Consider the following 12752-nt stretch of genomic DNA (forward strand, 5'->3'; position numbering starts at 1 on the left):
CCATTACTCCTTTCCACATCTAACCCAGTGGGTATTCCGGCACCCTGCAGCCACTCCGAACTTGTACCTGCAAAATAAAAAGACAGTTAGAGCGCATCGTGAAGCAGGCAACAAGTGCTTACTTACGTGCTTCCAGGCGCTTCTATTCATCACACGGGCTCCATCTTCAACTCACTTCAGCCCGTCATCCGCCATCGCCGGAACCCTGCAAAACAAGAAACATCATTACTAAAGACTTTAAAGACATTAGAATTACTCGAAACTTACCGTTCTTGCAGTAAACGACGGACAGCAGTCCTCTGAAGTCAAGAGGCCTGCTCCCCTTATCCAGTGAAGAAACTGGTTACAGCACCCTGCCCCGAGGCAGATGGAGAGCACGGCGTTCACTTACCTAAGGTGAGAGCGTTAACCTTTGGGGTTCTACAGGAGAAGAGAAAGGGAAGAAGAGAGAGACATTCAATAACCCAGTTCCTTAATCCCATATTTTCTATCTGCAGACATCTTACCCTTCGAGTCAGACATACAGTGCACAGAGGTCCAGCCCAAAAAGCCAGCCGTGTGTTACACATCACCTTTGAAGATACGGTATACGCCCAGTCAAGACCGGCGCCTCTACGGGAATCAGGTGAGCGTTACAGGTGTGGGTGGAATATCTAAAGGTTGTAAAAGACCAGCTGGTTTCTTCTTTTGACTTTTGTTCTGGGCGCAGATGCCACAAGACAGTACAAATGACTTTACATCTTTTCGCCAGGTGGGCCACCAGAATTGTCTTTTAATTTTAGCTTCAGTTTTTGCAGTACCTGGGTACCCTTCCATCAGAGCTTCATGGTAATTGGAGATGACTTGTTCTTGTAGTTCCTTGTGTGGTAGAAATAGACGCCCTTGATAGTAAGGTAGGTCATTGACAACTGAATAATCTGGGCCCTTTTTAACCCAGTCCTGCAGGGCTGCTGAATCGAAAAGTTGTTGGATCTTTAAATGAATATCTTCTAAGATCTGTAGAGTAGTTATCCCAAGAATTCTTTGTTCAGGAATTATAGGCACCGGTTCCGGGTTCGAATATGCTTCTCCCATCCCAATTCGGGATAAAGCGTCTGCCTTACCATTCTTACAACGTGGTCGATAAGTGATCAGGAAATGAAATTCGGCAAGGAATAAAGCCCATCGAAGTTGACGCGATGATTGGGCCTTAGCTGTTTTTAAATACTGCAAGTTCCTGTGATCGGTGATTACAGTAATGGTGTGCCTGGCACCGGGAAGATAATGCCGCCAAGCCTTGAAGGCGGATTTGATGGGTAACAACTCTTTATCGGTAACCGCATAGTTTAATTCATCAGGGGCCAAGAATTTTCTGGACCAAAATGCTTCTGGATGAAGTTGACCGGTTTCCGGATCCTTCTGGGACAGGACAGCCCCCATGGCTAAACTGGATGCATCGGTTTCAACTATGTATGGGAGCTCGGGGCGTGGATGCTTTAAGACAGGTGCCGACGTGAATTTCAATTTCAGTTCTTGGAAGGCTTTTATAGCCTCTTCGGTCCAGAAGAAGCGTTTGTTTTTTCGCAAAAGTGCTGTGATGGGGTGTACAACATATGAGAAGTCAGGAATAAATCTGCGGTAGAAATTATCAAATCCAAGCATGCTTTGCACCCCTTTAACTGAACTCAGTGATGGCCACTTGAGAATTGCGTCCACCTTTCGAGAGTCCATTCGGACTCCTTTTGGAGTCAGGATAATTCCAAGGAATTCAACTTCTGTAGCATGAAAAACACATTTTTCCAATTTTGCATATAACTTGTGCTGGCGTAGTTTCTCAAGGACTGCACGAACGTGCTTAACATGGTCTGATTCTGAGGAGGAGTACACTAGAATATTGTCTATGTATACGACAACACAGACGTCATTGAGTTCACAAAGGACATCGTTCATAAAATACTGGAAGGCTGCTGGTGCATTGCACAACCCGAAGTGCATCACCTGATATTCGAATAATCCGTACTTGGTGCGAAAAACGGTCTTCCATTCGTCGCCCTTCTTTACACGTACCAGATGATATGCCTCTCGGAGATCTAATTTAGTGTAGATGCAAGTATCCTTTACTTCGTCTAGTAGTTCGGGGATCAGAGGCAATGGATATCGGTTCTTCACCGTGATCTGGTTTAATGCGCGGTAGTCTATGCACGTTCTGAGGTCACCTTCCTTTTTGTGCACGAAGAATAAAGCTGAAGATGCAGGGGACTTAGATGGACGAATGAAGCCATTAGCAAGGTATTGGTCCAAGTATTGTCGTAGGTGACGGTTTTTGGGTTCCGTAAGGGCGTAGATCCTACTGCATGTAGGTTGTGCACCGGGTATGAGGTCGATTTGACAATCGTATGATCTATGAGGTGGTAAGGTGTTTGCCTGTTCTTTTTGGAAAACATCCTGGAATTCTTGATATTCCTGAGGTAACTGCATGACTGGATTAGTGACTGTGGCCATGCTTTTGTTCAAGGTTTTTTCGGGGTAACAGGTGTGTGCACACTCCGGGAAGGTTACTCTCTTCTCTCGCCAATCAATACAAGGATTATGTGTTTCCAACCAAGGTATCCCCAGTATTATTTGGAACTGCAGGGCTTTGATTAAGTCAAACACAATAGTCTCTCGATGCCCATCTTGACCCAACAGTGTCATCTCTGTGGTGGAATGAGTTACAGGCCCAGAGGCAATTTCAGTTCCATCAACTGTGGTGATAACATCCGAAGTGGTCTTTTTGCAGAGAGGTAGATTCATCCTAGAAGCCAATTCGTGGTCCACATAGTTTCCTACGGCCCCGCTATCAATGTATGCCCTAACTGCGTGCATACGTTATGGCTTCCTTAGATCAATAAGGACCATTGGTATGATTAGGTGCGAGGTCTGAGTGTCCTTCTTTAAGCTCGGCAAGCGGACCTCTACTCTTGTCGGGCGTGGTCGTTTCCCGAATCAGGCTCTGTTTGATTTCTATCTGCAACTCCGACTACTTTCTAGGATGGTTTTATAGGGCAATCTCGTAGAAAATGTCCTGAGGCCCCACAGTACAGACACAACTGCATCTGTCGTGTCCTTTCTTTTTCTTTTTGAGTTAAGGGTCCCTTAACCCCCCCGATCTGCATTGGTTCTGATGCATCTGTTCCTTTGGGAGTAACATTGTGTTTAACCAATACCCGATTCTCGAACTTAGCTCAATCAGCTTTTCTATTCTGATCTCGGTGGTCTAGCTGGACCACTAAGTCTATATATTCTGCGCAATCCTGAGGTGGGTTCACAACTTGGGCCAAAACATCTTTGAGTTCACCCCGAAGTCCACGATGAAATAATGTAATTCGCTTTACCACTGGCCAGCTGGTTTCCACCACCAACCTATTGAAGGTTGCTATTTAAGTTAGCAGGTCCTGGTTTCCTTGTCGTCGGGGTAGAAGTTCGTTATCCAGGGCCCGTCCCTGTGAATTTCTGGCGAATAGTCTTTCCATGCGCAATTGAAAACCCTCAAAATCCCGAAGAAGAGGGTCATCCTGGTTGACTAATGGAATTAACCAATCCGCTTTGCTGCCACTAAGGTATGACAGTACAAAGACTACTTTGGCTTGGTCGTTTGGAAAAGCTCCTGGTCTGCATAAAAAGTGCAAGCGGCATTGGTTCATGAACACGGCAAACCTTTTCAGGTCCCAAGCAAAGTGTTCGGGTGGAGCTAAAGGAATGCTCTCTGGTAGAACCACTTGCACAGGGCTGCTCGATGAAACGGGGTCGAAGTCCCCCCAAGTCCAGGTGTTTGCCCGGCTTGGTTTTGCAGCAGTTGTCTGGCAAGATCATCAGTGCACTCCTTTGACAAAATCAGTTCTCTCCTGAGGGCATTAGTTTCTTGGCGTGCGGAGTGCACTTCTGCCCTAAGTTCTCCTAACAATTGGGCTAGTTGGTCGGTTTTTGAGGTCTCCATTACGCCCGGGTGGGGATTTGTAGATAGGCTTTGTGTTCTGTTACGCTCACCTAGTTCCCACAGGGGCGTCGATCGGACCCGGACAGCTGCGGTCTCCACCAACATGATGCGTAGTGAAGAGATGACATTCTGGACTGGCCCGCCTAATCTTGTCTGCTGGACTCGTAGAATTATTCTCCTGTGTGTGGAGAAAGGGATTTAGCCACCCGTGGACTTTAGTGATGCCCCCCCCCGAACTGTTCTCGTTCTCCCCACTAATCACCTTCGATATCCCCTCTTGGTAACCTCACCTTATGTTTTTAAATGATGAGCTCTCCATCCTGCATGGCATGCAGGGGCACGTAGATACCAGTTACTTCACTGGTTTGAAGGTACTGGAGGAGTTCCGGAGGAATATTGACTCCAGTGTCTATAAAGTTCAAAGAGTTCAATATGTCCGATGTTCACTCTTGTTGCATGAGTTTAACTTGCTGTTTTCTCTCCCTTTATAGGTGCGGCATAGAAAGATGCGGCGAATTAAAGGATAATACCTCCGGTGGTAAGCAGGTAAGCCTATGGTGCCAAAGAGATTGTCTTTGTCAGTTTTCTCGGCTCACCTTGTTATTCCTTTTGTTCCCCCCCCCCAGGTGCTGGGTTTCGACAAAGAAAATGATGGAGGCAGCGTCGAGTTGTAAGATGCGGTGGACTGGTGAGTATATTAGTCCCAGGTAAGAAATTCCCCAGAACCACACCCGAGTAAAAAATAGTCCCTGTAATAAAATAGTCCCATCCAGGCCTCACGTTGGCTTGGACTCATTTGCAGCATGGTCTGCATAAGGTAAGTAAAGTCTATGAGCCTGGCGCCCATGGCGCCAGGACTGATTTCTATGATGAGCCTGGCGCCTAAGGCGCCAGGACTGAATCCAAACAGCCCCCAGCAGGGGCTGTTGGGGTTTTAATGAGTATCTGGATGCCTGCACCCGGGGCTGATGGACTCGATCCGGATGCCCGGGGGGTAGGCATCATGACAGCCACACCTACTACTCAAACCCAAGTGAGAGCCTTCTTAGGCCTCACTGCGTATTACAGGAACTTCATAGAGAACTATGGGACCATAGCTTCTCCCTTGAATGTGATCTCCTCTCCAAAATTCCCTAAAAAGGTTAGATGGAATGAGTAGTGCACTCAAGCCTTTGAAGGTCTGAAGAAAGCCCTTTGTCAAGCTCTAGTCCTAAGAGCTCTTAACTACCACCAACCCTTCATTGTACAAACTGATGCTTCTAATGCAGGTGTAGGTGCAGTCCTTAGTCAAATGGATGAGAAAGGTAGGGAACATCCCATTTGTTTCATCAGCAGGAAGTTAAAGGATCCTGAGACAAGGTGGGCAACCATAGAATGCGAATGCTTTGCTATTGTGTGGGCACTGAAGAAGTTTAGACCATACTTGTATGGATCTACTTTTGTTATTCAGACTGACCACCAACCCTTGAGATGGCTGATGCAAATGAAAGGGGAAAACCCTAAACTACTAAGATGGTCAATCTTCCTGCAAGGGTGTGATTTTACCATTGAGCACAGAGCAGGAGGTCACCACCAAAATGCTGATGGTCTCTCTAGGATGTTTATAACCGACTGGAGGTATGAGATCCACCCAGGAGTGGATTAAATCCTCCTGTCCCTTAGTCTGGGGTGGGGGGCAGTGTTAGGGAGAATTCTCATTTATGGCTAATTTCCCTTACCTAGTGAGTCCCTCAGCAGCTTTGCTGGATTTCGAGGGTTTGTTTTTTCAACCTGGTAAGAGTGTGAGCCTGTTTCCCACTCTTACATGTGTTTTGCCTTGTGTATTTCTACTTTTTGTGTGATCATGGGCTCTGGAGCCACACCACTCCATGATCCCCAGTTTTTCTGTGTGTTACATAGCACCTTCAGTGCAGTAACACTGGGTTGTCTTTGAGACCACTGACTCCATTTTTCTGGGGCTGACTACTGTCCCGCAGAACCCTGTAAAGTTGCCATTAACTTTAGGTAGTCACTTTAAACTACAGACCCAGTACACCCCATCTTTCATGGAGTATTGTAAAGGGTTAATTCCTACTCCTTTTTGTCTGTGCCTCTCTGAGCTTTATTTTGATCTTTTAACATTTATACTTGGCTGGTGGCAGTGGTATCTACCCTAACTTTTCTACCGCGATTATACTAAATAAACGTGGTACTGTTCTAGGCTATTGTATTAGCCTTGAACATAAACCCACTTGCCCAAATACTTTTTATTTCAGGCTCCGGTTGGGTTTAGTCACCATTTCTTTTTGTTAAAGTCCTTCTTGTATTTTACTTTGTCAGAATCCAGTTGCCCACGTCGTGTAGCCGAAGAGTTCTTCCTCCCGATGGAACCCTCTGGCCCCAGGAATGGACAGCCAGAGCGATCAATCAGAGGAAAGAACGGATACCTGATGAGACTCAGAGGACGCAGGAGTTGTAATGTCGATGACGCAAAAGTTGTAATGCAGAAGTCAGGGTGGTACGAGTAGCCGAGGACAGGCGTTGGATCTGTAGGTGAGGAGTTAACACAATACAGATAATATAACAACCGCCCTTCTGACCAAACCCGAACACAACAGAAAGAATGCAATACGTTGATCCCAATTCTGATAACAACCCCTAGGCTTACCGTTACGCCGGGGAGAACCAGATGGAACCAGGAAGAGAAGAACTCCGAAGTCCACAATGCAGAATACCAGCAAAGCTCAACCACCTATCCCGCCGGCACGAGGACGCCTACTACACACTAGATAGTGTGCGTCACAAGGAAACCCCAGGTAGGAGGTTCATAAGTTCCAAGTTCAACAATCCAAAGTTCAAGAGTTCCAAGGTCAACAATCCAAAGTTCAAGAAAGTTCCAAAGTTCCTCAAAATACCCAGATGCAGTCCAGATGATTGATGATCCAGAAGACAACCGAAGAGCAACCAAAACTAATGGGCGAAGGCTAGGAAATCCGTGAGCGGTCCGAGGTCGAAGAATGATGCGGGCAGCAAACAAGAACAAGGCAGTCCAAAATCCAAAGCCAGGTAAACGGTCCGGGTCGAGGCAACGAGGTAATCAGAAATGCTGGAGGGAAGGGGAAGGGAAAGGGACAGAACCGGGATGATAAGGAAAACTGGGTACAAGGTACAAGATACGAGGCGCCACCAATTCTCAATCAGAAGCACCGATCTGGAGTGTAGGCGGAGAATATAAAGGTGAGGTCACATGACAGCGTTCCGCGGCTTCCAGCGTCTACCGTGGGAAACGCTGAGAGGACGCCAGCGTTGCCATGCCAACTTCCAAGCCCCTGGTTGTAGTGTTCTTAAAGGGCTATGCATCCGTTTCTTGACACTGCATACACGCCGGTACATGACAGTTTCCTCCCTCAAAGGGGGTGTCACCCCCCGAGCAGACCAGAAACGAGACAAAAGGGCCGGAGCATGGATGTTTCCCACAGGTTCCCACGTACGGTCTTCGGGACCATAGCCCTTCCAATCGACCAGATAGAGACGTCTGCCCCTTCGGACTTTGGTATCCAAGATCGCACCCACCTCATATTCATCAAAACCACGCACCCTAATCGGAGGTGGATGAGCAGGAAGTCTGGTAGATGGGTGGCATGGTTTCACTAGAGAGACATGGAATACCGGGTGTACCTTCCATTTTGCAGGAAGAGCCAATCGGAGGGCCGCAGGGTTAATAACCTGCAGAATGCTGTAGGGACCCACGAACCGAGGCAACAGGGATCTTCGACCAGGCAGGCGTAGATTTTTTGTGGACAGCCAGACCTTCATCCCCGGTCGGTAGTTAGGAGCCGGTGAGCGATGTGCATCTGCCGATGACTTAGTACGTGTCTGGGCCTGTAATAGTTGACTCTTAACTATAGCGTGGGTATCTGATAGGTTCTTAAGACAACCAGAGGCAGCCGGATTTTGTAATGGCCAATCAGCAATACTGGGCAAAGAACGGGGGTGCTGGCCATATAGTGCAAAGAACGGAGATACACCTGTCGCCGTATGCATAGAGTTATTGTAGGCGAACTCGGCCAGAGGTAGAACAGAAACCCACGTATCTTGGCGTTGGTGGGTAAGACATCGTAGATACTGTTCCATGGTGGCGTTAAGCCTCTCTGTTTGCCCATCGGTTTGCGGATGGTATGCACTAGAGTACCTGCCGTCTATACCCAACGTTGAAGTCACGGCTCTCCAAAAACGAGAAGTGAACTGTGGTCCCCGGTCAGTAACAAGAATGGAAGGCAGACCGAATCTTCGGTAGACGTTCTTCAAGAACAGTTCCGCCAAAACCGGAGCAGAAGGAATCCCCTGGCAGGGTACAAACAAGGCTGATTTAGTGAAATAGTCCACGACCACCCATATAGTGTCGTAGCCGTCGACTACCGGAAGCTCTACTACGAAATCCATAGAGACCATAAACCAAGGCTTGTCTGGAATAGGCATGGGTTGAAGCAAGCCCACCGGTTTGCCCGGTTGATGTTTGCACTGTGCACAAACGGCACAAGAAACGATGTATTCCCGAACATCGTGTGACATGGAGGGCCACCAGCACCACCTTCTCAAAAGGTCAATAGTTTTCCCAGTACCTGGATGTGCCGCTACCGCTGAATCGTGACACCATTGTATGGCGGTGTGTCTTGTGTCGGAGTCAGGCACATATATTTTACCCTTCTTATAAGGCAATGAATTGACGACCTCCAACCCCAGGCTAGAAATCTCGGAGGGAGTAGTTCTCACCCATTCTTGTATCCTTGTTTTCAGAGAGGGGCGCAAGGTACACCCACACACCACTTGATTGGGTAATAGAAGGGCTCCTTTAAGCTCGGATGGTTCAGGGACTCCATGGATGCGGGAAAGAGCATCAGCCTTCGAATTCAGAGAACCAGGGCGATAGGTAATGGTGAAGTTGAACATGGCGAAAAATTCATGCCACCTGGCATGACGTGCCGTGGTACACTTCACTGATTGCAGTGCCAAGAGATTCCGATGATCAGTAAACACTTGAACTGGTTCGGAAGACCCCAAAAGATGATGTCTCCATACCATAAAGGCGTCTCTTACAGCCAACAATTCCCGTTCTGTGATCGTATAATTCCTCTCGTAAGAGGTGAGTTTTCTGGAGTGATACGCAACAGGATGTAAACCAGCAGACTCGGGGCAAAGTTGGGACAGGATAGCTCCCAGTGCAACATCTGAAGCATCTGCTTCTACAATGAAAGGCAAAGAGGGATCCGGATGTTGAAGGACGGGAGCCGTGGTAAAAGCAGATTTTAAGGCCTCAAAAGCCTGTTGAGCTTCCTCGTTCCATTCAAACAAACTTTTAGTGCTGGTTAGTTTAGTAAGTGGAGAGGCAATGGCTGAAAAGTCTTGGATAAACCGCCGATAGAAATTTGCAAAACCTAGGAAGGATTGCAGAGCCTTCAAGGTATCAGGACGAGGCCACTCCAGTATCGCGGTGATCTTAGACTGGCTCATTTGCACTCCCCGGCTAGTGATATCATAGCCTAGGAACTCTACCTCGGTTTCATGAAACCTGCACTTGTCCAACTTAGCATACAAGTGGTACTCTCTTAGACGTTGCAAAACGTTGGAGACATGGATGACGTGAGTGTCCACCGAAGGAGAGTAGATCAAGATGTCATCTAAGTAAACGACTACGTACTGGTCTAGCATGTCATGAAATACTTTGTTGATGAAGTATTGGAAGGTCGCCGGAGCGTTACATAGGCCAAAGGGCATAACGCAGTATTCGAAGAGGCCATATTTGGTTTTGAAGGCCGTCTTCCACTCGTCGCCTTCGCGAATCCGGACGAGATTGTAGGCTCCCCTCAAGTCCAATTTAGTGAACACCCTAGCTGCACCCAATTGGTCCAATAAGACTGAAATCAGAGGAATCGGATACTGATTTCTGATCGTGACGGCATTTAAAGCACGATAATCGATGCAAGGACGCAGGTCCCCCTCCTTCTTAGGGACAAAGAACATGGGTGAGGCAGCAGGTGAGCGGGAAGGACGAATAAAGCCAGTACTCAAGGATTTGTCAATATATTCCTTCAAAATCACGTCCTCTTTAGGGGTCAGGGAATATATGCGCCCAGACGGAATCTTAGCTCCAGGAATCAGCTCGATAGGGCAGTCATAGGGCCTGTGGGGTGGAAGTATCTCTGCCCCACGTGCGTCGAATACGTCCTGATATTTCCTGTACACCATAGGAAGGACAGTGTTAAGTACTGCCCCCACAGTACGGGTAGTTTCAGCAAGAGCATGACTTGGATTGGTGATCTCCGAATTGATAGTGAGGCATCTCCTTTCACAGTAATCCGACGGAAAACATACCTCCCCAGAATGCCAATCCACAGAAGGATTATGCAATCTTAACCAAGGTAAGCCAAGAATGAATTTAAACTGTGGTGCCGCAATGAGATCAAAGTAGATGCTCTCTTGATGACCGCAGTCAGTGATCATGGTGAGGTCAGTAGTCCGCTTCGTCACTAACCCAGAGACCAAGGAAGAGCCATCTACCGAATTTACCACTTCAGGACATGATTTGTGCATAACTGGCAGACCCAACCCCTGAGCATAAGTGGCATCCACGTAATTCCCTGTGGCGCCTGAGTCCAGAACCATCATCACGGCCCATTTCTCAGAACCGGGAGACGACAGGGAAACAGATAGACAATAAGGACTGTATATTGTAGGGTCTATCGAAGAAACACCCGGCATCTGGACCCCTTCAGTCACCGGGTTTTGGCATTTCCCTGTTTCTTAGCGGGTTTTTTGGTACATTCTCGGAGCAAGTGGTCTGAACCTCCGCAATAGAAACATAATCCATTCTTTCTCCGGTGTTCCCTAACTTCAGCCGAGAGAGGAGTTCTAAGTGCCCCAATCTGCATGGGTTCCGTGGATCCAGCGGCAGGTAAAGGAACGGAGATAGCAACAGGAGGAACCGTTCTCTTTTCACCCCTCCGTGCTGCTTGTCGAGAATCGATCTGGAGAACCAAATCCAATAGTTCCGAAAAAGCAGTAGGAATCACCGGAACGGTAGCCAGTGTGTCTTTTAGGGAGTCGGATAGCCCTTTATAGAAGAGAGAGGCCTTCTTCTCTTCGGGCCAATTTGTTTCCGCCACCAGCTGATTGAACTTGGCTAGATAGGACAGGAGAGGTGTACTGCCTTGTTGGAGACCAAGCAGTTCTAAATCCGTAGCTTGTGTGGCATAACGTGTGTCGAACACACGACTCATAGCCTCAATTAGGGCGTCACAATTGTAAAGAAGATGACTGCCCTCTTCCAACAACGGATTAGCCCAGGCAGCCGCGGTACCCCCTAAATGAGATAACAGAAACGCCGCCTTAGTAGTGGAATCTGGAAAAGAGGCAGGACGACACAGAAAGTGTAGTCTACATTGGTTCAAAAAGGTCCTAAAGGTCTTGGGGTCTCCACTGAAGCGTTCCGGTGGAGCCAAAGGGAACTGGGTAGTCATATAAACTGGTCCAGCACCCTGTTGGGATGGACCAGCACCTGCCCCAGAGACACTGGCCAAAGGTGGGGCAGCTGCCCCAAGGGGTTGGAACCCTGCTTGCAACTCATCAATGCGTCGCTGCGTGGCTGAATGAGCCGCAGTCATATCATTACGTAAATCGGCCACCAATTGTAAAATAGTGGACAGCGTCTCATTGGTATCCATATTGAATGGCTTCTGATTATGTCAGAATCCAGTTGCCCACGTCGTGTAGCCGAAGAGTTCTTCCTCCCGATGGAACCCTCTGTCCCCAGGAATGGACAGCCAGAGCGATCAATCAGAGGAAAGAACGGATACCTGATGAGACCCAGAGGACGCAGGAGTTGTAATGTCGATGACGCAAAAGTTGTAATGCAGAAGTCAGGGTGGTACGAGTAGCCGAGGACAGGCGTTGGATCTGTAGGTGAGGAGTTAACACAATACAGATAATATAACAACCGCCCTTCTGACCAAACCCGAACACAACAGAAAGAATGCAATACGTTGATCCCAATTCTGATAACAACCCCTAGGCTTACCGTTACTCCGGGGAGAACCAGATGGAACCAGGAAGAGAAGAACTCCGAAGTCCACAATGCAGAATACCAGCAAAGCTCAACCACCTATCCCGCCGGCACGAGGACGCCTACTACACACTAGATAGTTTGCGTCACAAGGAAACCCCAGGTAGGAGGTTCATAAGTTCCAAGTTCAACAATCCAAAGTTCAAGAGTTCCAAGGTCAACAATCCAAAGTTCAAGAAAGTTCCAAAGTTCCTCAAAATACCCAGATGCAGTCCAGATGATTGATGATCCAGAAGACAACCGAAGAGCAACCAAAACTAATGGGCGAAGGCTAGGAAATCCGTGAGCGGTCCGAGGTCGAAGAATGATGCGGGCAGCAAACAAGAACAAGGCAGTCCAAAATCCAAAGCCAGGTAAACGGTCCGGGTCGAGGCAACGAGGTAATCAGAAATGCTGGAGGGAAGGGGAAGGGAAAGGGACAGAACCGGGATGATAAGGAAAACTGGGTACAAGGTACAAGATACGAGGCGCCACCAATTCTCAATCAGAAGCACCGATCTGGAGTGTAGGCGGAGAATATAAAGGTGAGGTCACATGACAGCGTTCCGCGGCTTCCAGCGTCTACCGTGGGAAACGCTGAGAGGACGCCAGCGTTGCCATGCCAACTTCCAAGCCCCTGGTTGTAGTGTTCTTAAAGGGCTATGCATCCGTTTCTTGACACTGCTTACACGCCGGTACATGACATACTTTGCGCAGCAA

This window comes from Ambystoma mexicanum, chromosome 10, assembly GCF_040938575.1.
Source record: "Ambystoma mexicanum isolate Mex_15411 chromosome 10, UKY_AmexF1_1, whole genome shotgun sequence".
NCBI classification, from domain to species: Eukaryota; Metazoa; Chordata; class Amphibia; order Caudata; family Ambystomatidae; genus Ambystoma; species Ambystoma mexicanum.